Raw genomic sequence first — 17501 nt, forward strand, 5'->3', positions numbered from 1 at the left:
TACTTGGACATTAGTCTGAGGCTTGGACAGTCTTCTATAAACACCTCTATCGCCAGGACAAGCAACCCCAAAAGTTTGGACAACCATGAGGAAACAAAGAAACACCATGCAGGCAAAGGAGCAGGAAAAAAACCCACAAGACCAAATAAATGAGGAGGAAATAGGAAAAATGCCTGAAAAAGAATTTAGAGTAATGATAGTAAAAATGATACAAAATCTCAATAACAAAATAAAGTACAAGAAACAGTTCATAAGAACTCAGAAAAACAAACAGCAATGGATAACAAAATAACTGAAATTAAAAATACTCTAGATGCTATAACCAGCAGAATGACTGAGGCAGAAGAACGAATAAGTGAGTTGGAAGATAGAATGGGGGAAATAAATGCCACAGAGCAGGAAAAAGAATAAAAAGAATAGAAGACAGTCTCAGAGACCTCAGTGATAACATTAAGCGTACCAACATTCGAATTATAGGCATCCCAGAAGAAGAAGAAAACAAGAAAGGGTCTGAGAAAATATTTGAAAAGGTTATAGTGGAAAACTTCCCCAACATGGGAAAGGAAATAATTAACCAAGTCCAAGAAGCACAGAGAGTCCCATATAGAATAAACCCAAGGAGAAATACACCAAGGCACATATTAATCAAACTAACGACAATTAAACACAAAGAAAAAATATTAAAAGCAGCAAGAGAAAAGCAATAAACAACATATAAGGGAAAACCCATTAGGATAACAGCTGACCTTTCTACAGAAACTCTGCAGGCCAGAAGGGAATGGCAGGATATACTGAAAGTCCTGAAAGAGAGAAACCTACAGCCAAGAATACTCTACCCAGCAAGAATCTCATTCAGATTTGAGGGAGAAATCAAAAGCTTTCCAGACAAGCAAAAGTTAAGAGAATTCAGCACCACCAAACCAGCCTTACAACAAGTGCTAAAGGAACTTCTCTAAGTAGGAAACACAAGAAAAGGAAAACACCTACAAATACAAACCCAAAACAATTAAGAAAATGGTCATTGGAACACACATGTCAATAATCACCTTAAATGTAAATGGATTAAATGCTCCAACCAAAAGACACAGACTGGCTGAATGGATACAAACACAAGACCCTTCTATATGCTGCCTACAAGAAACCCACTTCAGACCAAGGGATACATATAGACTGAAAGTAAAGGGATGGAAAAAGATATTCCATGCAAATGGAAGCCAAAAGAAAGCTGGAGTAGCAATACTCATATCAGACACATTAGACTTGAAAGTAAAGACTATTACAAGAGACAAGGAAGGACACTACATAATGATCAAGGGATCCATTCAAGAAGAACATATCACAATGGTAAATATCTATGCCCCCAACATAGGAGCACCTCAATACATAAGGCAAATGCTAACAGCTATAAAAGGGGACATCGACAGGAACACGATAATAGTGGGAGACTTGAACACCCCACTTACATCAATGGACAGATCATCCAAACAGAAAACAAATAAAGACACACAAGCTTTAAATGACACATTAGACCATCTCGACTTCATTGATATTTATAGGACATTCCATCCAAAAACGACAGAATACACCTTCTTCTCAAGTGCACACGGAACATTTTCCAGGATAGATCACATTTTGGGTCACAAATCAAACCTCAGCAAATTCAAGAAAATTGAACTCATGTCAAGCATCTTCTCAGACCACAACGCCATGAGACTAGATATCAATTACAGGAAAAAAACTACAAAAAATACAAACACATGGAGGCTAAACAATTCACTATTAAACAACCAAGAAATCACTAAAGAAATCAAAGAGGAAATCAAAAAATATCTAGAAACAAACGACAATGAAAACACAACAACCCAAAACCTATGGGATGCAGCAAAAGCAGTTCTAAGAGCGAAGTTTAGAGCAATACAGTCCTACCTCAAGAAACAAGAAAATGATCGAATAAACAACCTAACCTTACACCTAAAACAATTCGAAAAAGAAGAACAAAGAAACCCCAAAGTGAGCAGAAGGAAAGAAATCATAAAGATCAGAGCAGAAATAAATGAAAAAGAAAGGAAGGAAACAATAGCAAAAATTAATAAAACTAAAAGCTGGTTCTTTGAGAAGATTAACAAAATTGATAAACCATTAGCCAGACTCATCAAGAAAAAAAGGGAGAAGATGCAAATCAACAGAATTAGAAATGAAAAAGAAGTCACAACGGACACCTCAGAAATACAAAAGATCATGAGAGACTACTACAAGCAACTATATGCCAATCAATTGGATAACCTGGAAGAAATGGATAAATTCTTAGAAAAATACAATCTTCCAAGACTGAACCAGGAAGAAATAGAAACTATGAACAGACCAATCACAAGTACAGAAATTGAGGCAGTGATTAAAAACCTCCCAACACACAAAAGCCCAGGACCAGACGGATTTACGGGTGAATTCTAGCAAACATTTCGAGAAGAGCTAAAACCTATCCTTCTCAAACTATTCCAAAATATTGCAGAAGGCAGAACCCTCCCAAACTCATTCTACAAGGCCACCATCACCCTGATACCAAAACCAGGCAAAGATGTCACAAAAAAAGAAAATTACAGACCAATATCACTGATGAATATAGATGCAAAAATCCTCAACAAAATACTAGCTAACAGACTCCAACAGCACATTAAAAAAATCATACACCATGATCAAGTGGGGTTTATCCCTGGGATGCAAGGATTCTTCAATATACGCAAATCAATCAATGTGATACATCATATCAACAAATTGAAGGATAAAAACCATATGATCATCTCAATAGATGCAGAAAAAGCTTTTGACAGAATTCAACATCCATTTATGATAAAAGCTCTCCAGAAAATGGGCATAGGAGGAAATTACCTCAACATAATAAAAGCCATATATGAAAAACCAAAAGCCAACATCATTCTCAACGGGGAAAAACTGGAAGAATTCCCTCTAAGAACAGGAACAAGACAAGGGTGTCCACTCTCACCATTATTATTCAACATAGTTTTGGAAGTTTTAGCCACAGCAATCGGAGAAGAAAAAGAAATAAAAGGAATACAAATTGGAAAAGAAGAAGTAAAATTGTCACTCTTTGCAGATGACATGATATTATATATAGAAAACCCTAAAGACTCTACCAGAAAACTGCTAGCACTCATTGATGAATTTAGTAAAGTAGCAGGATACAAAATTAATGCGCAGAAATCTCTTGCATTCCTATACACTAACAACGGAAGAGCAGAAAGAGAAATTAAGGAAACTCTCCCATTCACCATTGCAACAAAAAGAATAAAATACCTAGGAATAAACCTGCCTAAGGAGGCAAAAGATCTGTATGCAGAAAACTTTAAGACATTGATGAAAGAAATCAAAGACGACACAAACAGATGGAGGGACATACCATGTTCCTGGATTGGAAGAATCAACATCGTGAAAATGACTGTACTACCCAAAGCAATTTACAGATTCAGTGCAATCCCGATCAAATTACCAATGGCATTTTTCACAGAACTAGAGCAAGAAATCTTACGATTTGTATGGAAACGCAAAAGACCCCGAATAGCTAAAGCAATCTTGAGAAGGAAAAATGGAGTTGGTGGAATCAGGCTTCCTCACTTCAGACTATACTACAAGGCCATAGTGATCAAGACAATATGGTACTGGCACAAAAATAGAAAGGAAGATCAATGGAATAGAATAGAGAACTCAGAAGTAAGCCCAAACACATATGGGCACCTTATCTTTGACAAAGGAGGCACGAATATACAATGGAAAAAAGACAGCCTCTTCAATAAGTGGTGCGGGGGAAATTGGACAGCTACATGTCAAAGAATGAAATTAGAACACTTCCTAACAGCATACACAAAAATAAACTCCAAATGGATTAAAGACCTACATGGAAGGCCAGACACTATAAAACTCCTCGAGGAAAACATAGGCAGAACACTCTATGACATCCATCAAAGCAACATCCTTTTTGACCCACCTCCTAGAATCATGGAAATAAAATCAAGAATAAACAAATGGGACCTCATGAAACTTAAAAGCTTTTGCACAGCAAAAGAAACCATAAACAAGACTAGAAGGCAACCCTCAGAATGGGAAAAAATAGTTGCCTATGAAACAACGGACAAAGGATTAACCTCCAAAATATACAAACAGCTCATGAAGCTTAATACCAAAAAAGCAAATAACCCAATTCACAAATGGGCAGAAGACCTAAATAGACATTTCTCCAAAGAAGACATACAGATGGCCAACAAACACATGAAAAGATGCTCAACATCCATAATCATCAGAGAAATGCAAGTCAAAGCCACAATGAGGTATCACCTCACACCGATCAGAATGGCCATCATCACAAAATCTGGAAACAACAAATGTTGGAGAGGGTGTGGAGAAAAGGGAACTCTCCTGCACTGTTGGTGGGAATATAAGTTGGCACAGCCACTATGGAAAACAATTTGGAGGTTCCTTAAAAAACTACAAATAGAACTTCCATATGATCCAGTAATCCCACTCCTGAGCATATACCCAGAGAAAACCATAATCCCAAAAGAAACATGTACCATAATGTTTATAGCAGCACTATTTACAATAGCCAGGACTTAGAAGCAACCGAAATGCCCATCAACAAATGAATGGATAAAGAAGATGTGGCATATACATACAGTGGAATATTACTCAGCTATAGAAAGTGATGAGATGGAGCTATATGTCATGAGGTGGATAGACCTAGAGTCTGTCATACAGAGTGAAGTAAGTCAGAAAGAGAAAGACAAATATTGTATGCTAACACATATACGGAATCCAGAAATGGTACTGATGAACTCAGTGACAAGAACAAGGATGCAGATGCAGAGAATAGACTGGAGAACTCGAGGTTTGGGGGGGGCTGGGGGTGAAGGGGAAGCTGAGATGAAGTGAGAGAGTAGCACAGACATATGTATACTACCAAGTGTAAAATAGTCAGTGGGAAGTTGTTGTATAACGAAGGGAGTGCAACTCGAGGATGGAAGATGCCTTAGAGGACTGGGACGGGGAGGGTGGGGGGGACTCAAGGGAGGGTGGGGGGGGAGTTGAGGGAGGGAGGAAATATGGGGATATGTGTATAAAAACAGATGATTGAACTTGGTGTACCCCCAAAAAAATAATAAATAAATTTAAAAAGTCTACAAATAATAAATGCTAGAGAGGGTGTGAAGAAAAGGCAACTCTCCTACACTGTTGGTGGGAATGTAAATTGGTGCACCCACTATGGAGAACAGTATAGAAGTTCTTTTAAAAACTAAAAATATGGAGTTGCCCTGTGATCCAGCAACCCCACTCCTGGGCATGTATTCAGAAAAGACAAAAAATCTAGTTCAAAAAGTACATTCAGGGCTCCCTAGATGGCGAAGCAGTTGAGAATCCGCCTGCCAATGCAAGGGACACGGGTCTGATCCCTGCTCCAGGAAAATCCCACATGCCGTGGAGCAACTAAGCCCGTGCGCCGCAACTATTGAGCCTGCGCTTTAGAGCCCGTGAGCCAAAACTATTGAGCCCATGTGCTGCAACTACTGAAGCCCATGTGCCAGAGCCCGTGCTCTGCAACAAGAGAAGCCACGGCAATGAGGAGCCCGCGCACCACAAGGAACAGTAACCCCCACTCATTGCAATAGAAAGAAAGCCCGCACACAGCAACAAGACCCAACACAGCCAATGAAATAAATAAATTTAAAAAAAAAAAGATATGTTCATATGTCCTATGTTCATAGCAGCACTGTTTACACTAGCCAAGACATGGAAGCAACCCAAGCGTCCATCAACAGATGGATGGATAAAGAAGATGTAATATTATATGACCATATGTATGTATATATGCACATATATGTACATGTACGGGGGTGAGCCAAAAATTATCCACACTCTGGCTGTAGAATTTATTTTAATTAACTTTTAGATAAGAGAAATACATCATTTTTCAACATAATCTCCTCGCTTTTCAATACACTTTGTCCATCTGTCAACAAGCTCTCATATTCCCTCATTAAAAAATGTTGTAGGCTGAGCTTCGAGCCACAAGTGCACCACTGTCTTCACTTCTTCATCAGAAGTGAATCTTTGTCCTCATAGGGCTGTTTTCAGGGGACCAGACAGGTGAAAGTCTGATGGAGAAAGATCAGGACTATAGGGAGGATGTTTAATACCTCAAAACAAAGTAATCCATGACAGACTTAGGTTTCAAAAAGTTTGTGCGAGATGGGTACTGAAACAACTCAGGGAAGAGCATAAACAGAAGCGTCTGGATATCTGCAAACAAAATTTGGACTGATGCTCTAAGGAAGGTGAAAGTTTCTTAAAAGAGAATCATTGCTGGTGACAAGACGTGGGTTCATCACTACGAGTCTGAGAGTAAGTGGCAGAGTATAGAATGGAAACATCCTCAACTGCCAACCAAGAAAAAGTTCAGAAGTCAACCATCAGCTGGAAAATTGATGCTTGCAGTTTTCTGGGATTCTCAATGGTCAGTATTGAAACATTATCAGGAAAAATGTTCAACAATCAACAGTGCTCATTACAGTGAGATGCTTATTGAAGAGCTGAAGCCTAACTTCGGATTAAACGCAGAGGACTGCTATCAAAGGGCATTGTGCTCTTGCATGACAATGCACGTCCGAACACTTTTGCCCACACTGTCAACACTCTGCAAAAACTTAGTTTTGGGGTATTAAAGCATCCTCCCTATAGTCCTGATCTTTCTCCATCAGACTTTCACCTGTATGGTCCCCTGAAAGCAGTCCTACGAGGACAAAGATTCACTTCTGATGAAGAAGTGAAGACAGCGGTGCATTCGTGGCTCGAAGCTCAGCCTAAAACATTGTTTAATGAGGCAATATGAAAGCTTGTTGACAGATGGACAAAGTGTATTGAAAAGCAAGGAGATTATGTTGAAAAATGATGTATTTCTCTTATCTAAAAGTCAATTAAAATAAATTCTGTAGCCAGAGTGTGGATAATTTTTGACTCACCCTCATATATATATATATATATATATATATATATATATATATGGAATATTACTCAGCCATAAAAAAAGAATGAAATATTGCCATTTGCAGCAACATAGATGGACCTAGAGATGATCATACTGAGTGAAGTAAGCCTGACGAAGACTAATATTTTATGCTACCACTTATATGCAGAATCTAAAAAATAATACACATGATCTTATTTGCAAAACGGAAATTGACTCAGACATAGACAAACAAACTATGGTTACCAAAGGGGAAGAGGAAGAGTGGAATAACTTAGGAGTATGGGATTAAGAGATACACACCACTATATAAAAAATAAACAAGGACTTACTGTATAGCACAGGGAACTATATTCAATATCTTATAATAACCTATTAATAGAAAAGAACCTATATCTATATAACTGAATCACTTTGCTGTACACCTGAAACTAACACAATATTGTAAATCAACAATAGTTCAATTTTAGAAAAGAGAAAAAAAGAAAAGGAGATACAATGATGGAAGCAAAGGTCAGAGAGGGAGACTTGAAGATGCTACAGTGTGGGCCTTGAAGATGGAGGATGGGGCTCCTGAGCCAACATATGCAGGCAGCTTCTAGAAGTGGAAAAGGCAAGGAAACAGATTCTCCCCTAGAACCTCCAGAAGGAATACAGCCCTGCTGACACATTGGTTTGAAGACTTCCAACTTGCAGGATTATAAAATAATACATTGGTATTATTTTAAGCCACTGAGTTTGTGCTACAGCCGCCATGGGAAACTAATATGGCCACAAGTGTTCTGTTCCCTCCAGTACAAAGTACTGCCTAATAACCTCCTCATCAGTGCTTCCCTCTCAGGAAGCACAGCTGCATCTCACATGTCTTCTAAATCCCCGAGGGGGGAAATGAACCACAGATGGCAGAGTTTCATTGTCCTATGAGGTATAAGAGATGTCAGTGGCCAAGTAACCCAATATCTGTCTCCCACACACCTCCAGAGGAAATACTGAGCTCTAAGTCCTGTTGAATAAAGATACATGACAGAAAGAACTCGAAAGTCTTATAAAGAACATAAGAGATCATTACCCTTCTCAGAGACAGAGCAAGATCTGCAGAAACCAAAGCCAATGGGCTTCTTTCTTATCCCCACTGGCAGTGTTACTACCTTCAGGTGGCAGCTACAGGGCTGTAAAGTTTAAAAGCTACCCCCTGCTTCTTTCCTCCTCCTGACCCCTTTCCCAGAGCTCAGCAGTAACTGTCAGGACCTGCCCACTCGCAGGTCGTTCATCAGCTGAAATGTCTGCATGTGGTTTTGCTTCATGTCCATCCTCTTTCAAAGATCCCAATATGCCTCCCATAATGTGTGTAATATGTTCACTTCGTGGAGTTGGCCCACAGAGGGTAACTCCACATGATAAAAGACCCCATCTCAGGTTGGGTGGCAGGTCCAAAGAGCTGATGGGCCTATAAATTTTTTCCAGCTCTTTCTACTTCAGATGGATGAGGATACCACCATCACTATCACCACCTTCAGAGAAAAGACAGCTTTGGATCTCAGCCAGCTATGACATAAAAATCCACTTAGAATTCATTGAAGAAGCACTTGAGGAATGTGGATCTCTGACTGGGGGGTAGGCCTGAATAAAGCAATGTAATATTTCTTAGAACTCAAAAGACAATGGTTACTATTTAAAGGGGGAACTACTCAGCATCAGCCTTAAGGAAACATTCTCCAGAAGGCGGAATTTCATTATTGATAAGAACAATAATAGGACTTCCCTGGTGGTGCAGTGATTAGGACTCCGCACCTCAACTACAGGGGCCCTGGGTTAGATCCCTGGTTGGGGAACTAAGATCCTGCAAGTGGCACAGCCACAAAACACAACAAAATAAAACAAAACAAAACAGAATGATAGCAATACTTATTGGGCACCTGCTGCTGTAACCCTGTGGTGTCCTGCTAGCATGAATTCCACTCTCTTCCAAGCATGAAGTTTCCTCTTCCAAGCATGAAGTTTGCTTAGGATTTACCCGCTCCTCCCCCGCCCCCCCCCCCCCCCCCCCCCCGCCATTCAAGGTGTGAACCCTGATTGGTTGGAGTCAATCAGTTATTTCCTCCCTTACTTGCCACAGTGATTGGTTCAGGGATAAGCACCCAATGCAGACCTGAGCCAATCAACACTTGGCATTTCAGAGCCACTGGTTCAGGGCATGACAGCACATGACCAAATATAGCTTCATTAGAAGGAAGCCCAGCATTTTGGATCCATGGTTGAGGGAGACATTCTCTCTTTCTTTCTGACTATGATGGGGAAGCATGCAGTCCTGCCCAGCGAGGGTACCCACCTTGCAAGAAGGAGGGAGACTGTCCGGGATGAGACCAACATCTTGAAGGGCCTTGGTGATATGACTGGACAACTGGATTAAAACGACCCTGAAGCCTGCCCTCTGAGTTTTCAATGATACGAAGCAATCAACTCCTTTGTTATTTAGGCCAGTGTGTGTTGGATGCATCTTAACCTATGCATCCACTGTGTGTCAGGTGCTATGTGAGGGGCTTTCACACGTTCTGACTCAATTAATCTTCACCATGGCCCAGTGATGGAGGCTTCATCCTCCCCTTTTTATAGATGTCAGGTGTGCTATGAAACTGCTGCTGAGTGGTGGAGCCAAGACGCAGTCTCAGGTCCATCAACCCCTCAGACCTCTGCTGTCTGCCATGTTCTCTCTCTCTTTTTTTTTTTAAGGACTTTTATTGAGATATAATTGACATACAAAAAACTGCATGTATTTAAAGTGTACAATTTGATTTTTTTTCTTATTAGTGATGTATATATGGCAATCCCAATCTCCCAATTAACCTCCCCCCACCCCGGCTTTCCCCACCTGCTGTCCATATGTTTGTTCTCTACATCTGTGTCTCTGTTTCTGCCTTGCAAACTGGTTGATCTGTACCATTTTTCTATATTCCACATATATGCATTACTCTACTATATTTGTTTTTCTCTTTCTGACTTACTTCACTCTGTATGACAGTCTCTAGGTCCATCCATGTCTCTATACATGTCCATGGATTTCATTCCTTTTTATGGCTGAGTAATATTCCATTGTATATATGTACCACATCTTCTTTTTCCATTCATCTGTTGATGGACCATTTAGGTTGCTTCCATGACCTTCTGCCAGATTCTCTTGGCTTCTACTGTGATACCTGTGGGCACAGCACAGGGGGGAGGCTCTCTAGCACCACCCTCTGCAATAATTCTACAGATCAGCCCCAGAAGAGACTGTTTCTATCACTATACAAGCTGCCATATTTTGTATCTGGCATCCTGTCTCAGTAGCTGGATATTTCTTACAAGTGTTGGTGAGTCACTGTAAAAAAAAAAAAAAAGCAATTAATATACCCCTCATTAAAGAGGCACTGAAGAATGATCTTCATTTTAAGCAGCAGAACTTAACTCCAAGATCCCCAAAGTAACCTTCCATCTAATAAGATGGACCTAACCTTAAATATAATCATGCTACATGAAACTATTTTCCCATTTGAAAATGCGGAGTTAATGACATGACTCTAATTCACAATGGTTTATTTCCTCTCCCTTCGATTTTTGTTCTTGTAAGAAATCAGACAATAACCACCCCTTACACTGGATCACTATATAATTTACTATTTATAACTCTTATATTAAGGAAACTCCAGAACAAAAACTTATCAAGTGTCTACTTTTTCCCAACCCTTTCATTCAGCCTCTCAAATACCATCAGGCACGTATCTTGTCTCAGCTACAGTGATAGCGGCAGACAATATGAACTCAGGTTGAAACAGAACTCCACCTTCAAGGACTCCACTCACTGTCTAGCTCTGTGGTCTCCAACATTGTTCTTCATTTGCCCCATCAGTCAAAAAGAAAATTGAGTAGATACCCCCAGTTTATGTAATTTAACTACAGGTATTTATTAACCATGTACATATCCTACCATATGTAATTGTGATCTGTTGTATACGTGCATATATATATGTGTGTAAATATACATACTATGTAATAAAACATACTTATATTTAAATAAATAAATAATAAAATAATACATACCCATAAGTAAAACATACATAATGTGAAAAGTATAAACAATATAAGAAGAAGTTATAACATTTTCTCCTCTTTCCCCACCATGAATCCTCTTCCTTACCCCCCTGGGATGCTCAATTCCCGTTTGGAAGCTGTTGGGCTAGTGGATAAGAAAGACCTGTAAACAAAACAGGAGTAGAGTCACAGATGTGGAAAACAAACTTATGGTTACCGGGGTGGGGGGGGGGGGGGGGGAAGGGGTGGGGGAGGGATACATTGGGAGATTGGGACTGACATATACACACTACTATATATAAAATAGATAACTAATAGAAATTCCCTGGCAGTCCAGCCTTTAGGACTCCAAGCTTCCACTGCTGGGGGCATGGGTTCTATTCCTGGTTGAGGAACCAAGGTCCTTCATGCTGCGCAGTGTGGCCAGATTAATTACTTAATTAGATAACTAATAAAGACCTATTGTGTAGCACAGGGAAATTTTCTCAATACTCTGTAATGACTTACATGGGAAAAGACTCTAAAAAAGAGTGGATATATGTATATGTATAACTGGTGCACTTCGCTGTACAGCAGAAACTAACACAACATTGTAAATCAACTATATTCCAATTTAAAAATGTTTGAAAATAAAATAAAATTTAAAGAGAAATCTGTAAACAAATAATTTGTACACACTGTGATAAGTCCTGTAAGTGGGAAATTACAAGCGCACAGAAGAGCGAGCGGGAGCTCTGCGGAGGAGGGGAAGGAGAAAGGCTGCGTGTAGGCAGTGACTCCTGGTGAGACTTGAAAGATGAGCGATAGAGGATGCTTTTCAGACAAAGAAAACGGCCTTCTGAAAGCACATTAATATGGAAGAGGATAACGTACACAGAGAACGTACACAGGAGCAACTGGGTATAGTTTCAGCCTAGAGTGCAGTTGGTAAAGGAAGAGTTAAATGCAGTGAGAAGAGAAGGTTCCAGAACAGGCAGCAGAGGTGAAGCCTAGGAAACAATGCAAACCTGAACTGGGAACCACTGGCTCATATTTACTTGTTAGAAAGATCACTCTGATAGAGATGCAGAGATTTTAAGTGCAATCTCAGAATGTTGAATTAAAGCAGTAAATTACACAATAGTGTGTCCAAATAGTATATGTCCTAGGATTACCCAGACGGTTTAATATTAGAAAATTTGTTAACATGGAAACTTAGATTGCTTTTTAATAAAAAAAATCATCCAAGAGATACTAAAAATCTATTCAATAGATTTCCAACTTGGAGAACTGGGACACTCGAACAGTAAAGAACATCCGTCTTAAACACATAGCCCAACATTATATAAAAAGTATTTCCATTAAGGTCAGAAATAAAACAAAAACACCAAACACTAGCATTATCATGTCATATTGTGCTAAACATTCTAGTCAATGCAAAAGACATTAAACAAAAACAAGTTTACAAAGCTAGATAGTGGAAAAGCTGGACTGTAACCTCAGAGCCTTCCCTCCTAGATACTGCACATGCCAGCCTCATAAGGAGACCCTCACCATGAGCTGTGAGAATGGTAATAAGCTTAAGGCCATAGCCTGAAAACTTTAAAACACAGGTTGGGACAAACACAGACACATAAATGGGTAAAAAATGGCCCAGTTCACTAAATACCTCTAGGTGCTCAGCATCATACATAGAACCTTGTAAGTATTCATCTATCCATCCATCCACTCACCCAACAAAGGTTTATTGAGCATCTGTTATGTGCCAAGCACGGTGCTGGGCGATGGTGTAACATCTGAACAACAGAGATGTGGCTGCTCCATGGAGTCGAGTCTGGAAAGGGGAAGCAGACAGCAAATCCATAATGGCTCCATGGAGTCGAGTCTGGAAAGGGGAAGCAGACAGCAAATCCATAAAAGAGAAGCTAATCGTAAATTGAGGTGATATGGAGGGAAACAACAGGATGCAGTGAGAGAATGAGAGAGGGAACATATTTGGGGCCCGAGGCAGATTCAGAGATGTCAGGAGATTCCTTTCCAAGAAGCTCCATTTGAGAAGGGTGCCCTGAAGGATACGTAGGAGCCAGTTGAGGGGCCTGAGAGGAGGGGGAAAGGCAGGAGAGTGTGGGGTCAGGGAAGGCAGGGAGACAGAGGTCCAAGGGCAAGAGATTAGCCACTCAGATGGGGACCAGAAGGGGCCCCTGGATTCTGCCACTCAGATGTCCCGGAGACGGTTTCAGGGTGATGGACACATGAAAAGGTATTATGGGGGATACTTAAAAATGGTGTAGACACTCCCAAATCAAGTAAGATGACATGAGCTCAGCCCCATTCAGCCAGCCCTCGCCCTCTGCTACTGCAGACTGTCCCCGGGAGACCAAGCACCAAACCAAGGCCTTGAACTAGGTATCTAAGTCTCCACAGAGAAAATTCTCATGAGTCTTAACGCATCAGTCAGATGTCGGGACCAAGAGTCTTTGCCCTGATGCCTCGTCACAGGAGGACATAGCCTTAGGTATTGCATCCCTGCACCTAAAGCAGCTGCAGCAGCTGGCACAGTGGCGGAGAGCCCTAAAGCCTCCTTGTCCCCATCTCAAAGGCCCCTTCTGGGTGACATCCCACTCATTTCTGGTTAATTCTGAGTCTGCATTTGAAATGGCCCCTTTGTTGTGGACCTGGTTTGGGGCTTTGGTAACAATCTCTGGACATGGTTTCTGTTTCCTCCTGGTCCTCAGTCCTGGGGTTGTGAAGACCGCTGGGACTCTAACACCTTACAGAAACCCAGCCTGTGCTCCCGTGTGGGAAGCAGCAGCAGGACGTGTCTTAAGGGAGGCAGTCACGACAGAAGAATATCCGTCTCTTCCCCTTGGGTCGCTGCGCCTCATGCCAGCCAGAACGCCTTGACATTTGAGGTGGAGGAAGTGGGCTGACAGGGGGCAGAGTGACGAGCCGGGAAAGGAGGCCAGAAGCCACTGGGGACCCGGCCTGATGTGTGATTTCCTGGTTGATTAGCTTTGGGCCAGCTTTGGGTGTCAGGCCTCAGGGCCAGCCTCTCTCCTCCAGCAGGTCAGCTGGAATAATAAATGAGCGACACCGGGAGCCTGGGTGACGGCCCTTCAGAGGGGAGCGGGGGAGCAGGCTGCCTCCCATAAGAAGGAGCCTGGGTGACAGTCACCCTCTCAGAACAGCAGGTTGAGCGCACTCACAACACCTTTCCCGAGAAGGCCTGGAACGCTGGCGCTGGGAGGATGGGGAGAGGCGGGGACCCAAGGCCCCGCCCCACCCCCCTCCCCGCAGACACTGAACCCATTGTTGAGGCGCAATTTGGCAGTTGTTCAAAGTGGCTAAAATGTGGCACGTCCTCCAAGACCTTTCCTGGTCAGATCAGGTGACCGTCTCCCTGGGCCGCAGAGAGAAAGAAAGGATTAGCCGCCGCCTCCCCTCCCCCCAGAGGCAGGTGAGAGTACATCCATTTAACTGACGAATTTACAAATAACACAGAAACTATAAAAGCCGCCTTTGTTCCACTGAGGCAGCCGGCCGGGCAGGGAGGGTAGATGAGCAATCTGTCCTTTGTCAGAGCATTAGTAGAGCCTCATTGTTTTAATGTTTATTTATCAATTTGCATCTTCTAGCAGCCCAACTCAAGGCCCAAACTCCCCGTGTCCCTGCTCATTTTATCTCCTCTGCCAAGGGCCTAACAAAGCTGGCTTAGGGCACCCTCAACGTGAAGCTCTTGCAAGCCCCCTACATTTCCTCCCGCTCCCGTTCAAACTGCTTGGCCATTACTCGCCTCTCCACCCTCCTCCGCTGTAGAGCAGAAATGACGGCCCAGGTAGAGGGCTGAAAAGATGGTTCATCCAGACAAAGGGACCCTTCTCCCCACCTGTACACCTGCCACCTCTAATGCAGAACTTCGCTCTCCGTCAATATCGTGGACTAAATAGAGTCCTAGTTTTGATGCCAGTGAGTCCCTGGGTGGTTGGGCAGATGTCACCACACCTGGGCATTTCTTTTTGATTTTGCCAAAGTTCTGGAGGACCTGAGAGGGGTGGGGATGACCTCCGTAAAGCTGACAACATGCTGGACAGTTATCTGGAGGGGCTGACCAATTGTTGTCACGTTCTTCCCTGAAGAAGATTATGTAGGAAGTACCTGATCGTACAGGATCCTCTACAGGGAGAACTATACCATCTCAAAAGCTTCTCACCTAGGATATTTTGGCCTAAGACTTTAATTTACTTAAAAATAAAAAACTATCAAAGCTCTACTCTTTTTTCAAAGCTGCACAATTATTTTTCCAAATGAAAGCTTACGTAGGGCCAAAGTGCATGAAATAAAATAAGCACTCTGTTCTTCCTCCTTGGACCCCCAAGGCATCTCAGAGGTGAGCTCTGCACTGCAGGACACAATTTGAAACTTCTGGATTAAATTCGGGGGCTCTACATGTTTTCCTCCAGCTCTGACAATCAGGCTGTTCTTCCCATATTCCTTCTCCTGACCTGCCACGCGTCCCACCAGTCCTGGTCCCTCCTTTCTAACCCCTTCTTTGCATTTTCTAAGCATCACCAGACATTCTGGGGAGACTTCTTTTAAAATTTTCATCATGTCATCTCTCCAGCTTTGGTAAGACTTTCAAAGTCTTTCACAACTTGGCCTTAATATTTCAGTTTTATCTTTCACTGACCTCTAAACAAAACTTTCACCCCCTGCTAATCTTAGCCACTCACCATCCTTAAGCCTTAGGACTTGCCAAGACCTATCTCCTTGTGTTTGTGCAGCCAGATCGTTACACTGAGGATGTCAGCCCATCCACTTGCTGCAGCCACAGGTCACTTCAGCCTTTAAGGTCCAACCCATAGAGTCTTCCAATTCTTGCTGCTCTGTGGCATCTTCCACAGAGACCATGTCTGCTGATGCTGGCTCATGGTGTGTGTTTGTGTGTGTGTGTGTGTTTGGGGTTTGGGGGTTTGGGGGTACTCTATGGGGGCTTTGTTTGTGTGAAGCCTGTGTAGCCTGGGTTGACGGTATCTCCCTCTAGATCCATTTTGCATTTGCTTCCACCAGGTCCCCCAGGGGTCACATCACGGAAGCACTATTTTTGTATTAGTTGGCTGGGGTGTGGATAGTGCTCCTGGACCACATGGGTAGTCTCAGTTCAAAGCCCAGACCCGTGTGAGGGACCTTATTCCACCACGATTCTAGGCCAAGTGCCCTTGCTGTCTTACTTTGCTAATAGATTAATTTCCCCTCCTCAATTTTACACTTTCATTGAATGTAGCCCTTCGAGTGTCCCGATTTATGCAGGTCTCAGGTCCCCTCTACCCCTTGGGCATGAACAGCCATGCTTCTAGGTTCGAGACACCACCAGCCCTCCTATCCCCAGGAGATACCCAACATCAAAGCCAATGTTGATGTTGCTTTTCATCCTCTCCTTTTTTTGGACCTTGGGGTTTTCAGTTCCTCTTCTGTTTTTTTGGACTTTGAGGATTTCCTTTACATTTTTATGAGCTCATTTATACAATTTAAACATTTCGGTTTAAAAACAAATACAGAGATACAGAGAACACAGTAGTGGTTACCAGAGGGGAAGGGATGGGGAGAGGGTGAGATGGGTAAAGGGGAGCAACTGATGGAAACGAAATTTTTGGTGGTGCGTACACTGCAGGGTATATACTGTTGTACACATGGATCTCACATCATGTTATAAATCAGTGTTATTTCAATTAAAAAAAAGAAGGGACAGTCAGATTCTCAGGGTGGCCAGGAATTTCCTTGTTGTCATTCTAATTCTAGGCCAGTGATAAAACTTTTTGTTCCTGTCCCAGCAAAAGCCAAAGTAAGTTGCGAGGAGCCCTATCAACACAGATTTAAAGTAGTCATGGTAGCAATGTACTAACATTAGTTTCCTGATGTTGGTGGTTGTAGTGTGTTTGTATAGGAGAATTTCTTTGTCTAAATGCTAATGTACTTAGGGGTGTTAGGGCATCAGGTCAGCAACTTAATCTCAAATGGTCCAGGGGAAAAAAATTACTTATCCTGTACTTCTAATTTTTCTGTAAGTTTTTGATCATTTAATTACTAAATTAAAAAATGTCTACTTAAAAATTTTTTCTGTTTATTTTATCCAGAATTTTCAAGTGCTTTTCAGTGACAAGGTTGGAGGATGGGCAGAGTTCAGGCTCTTAAGTTTGCAATATTTATGTGATTATTTCTTCAACTAAAGTACAAGTTCCCAGGGAGACTTCCCTGGTGGCACAGTGGTTAAGAATCCGCCTGCCAATGCAGGGAACTCGGGTTTGATCCCTGGACCAGGAAGATTCCACATGCCGTGGAGCAACTAAGCCCGTGCACCACAACTACTAAGCCTGTGCTCTAGAGCCCACGAGCTGCAACTACTGAAGCCTGCATGCCTAGATCCCAT

The 17501-nt window shown here is 42.0% G+C and overlaps 1 protein-coding gene across 1 annotated transcript in view; it reads right to left on the reverse strand.

Moving 5' to 3' along the window:
- Positions 1-11213: 11213 nt before the first annotated feature.
- MIB1 (MIB E3 ubiquitin protein ligase 1) overlaps positions 11214-17501 on the reverse strand; it is a 159949-nt gene continuing 153661 nt past the window's right edge. The window contains exons 25-26 of the transcript XR_009047881.1: positions 12811-12962; positions 11214-11261 (exon numbers count right to left, since the gene is read on the reverse strand). The gene's annotated coding sequence lies outside the window, so the exon portion shown is untranslated. The remainder of the gene's footprint in view (positions 11262-12810; positions 12963-17501) is intronic.

The sequence above is a fragment of the Hippopotamus amphibius genome, chromosome 11 (assembly GCF_030028045.1).
Source record: "Hippopotamus amphibius kiboko isolate mHipAmp2 chromosome 11, mHipAmp2.hap2, whole genome shotgun sequence".
NCBI lineage: Eukaryota > Metazoa > Chordata > Mammalia > Artiodactyla > Hippopotamidae > Hippopotamus > Hippopotamus amphibius.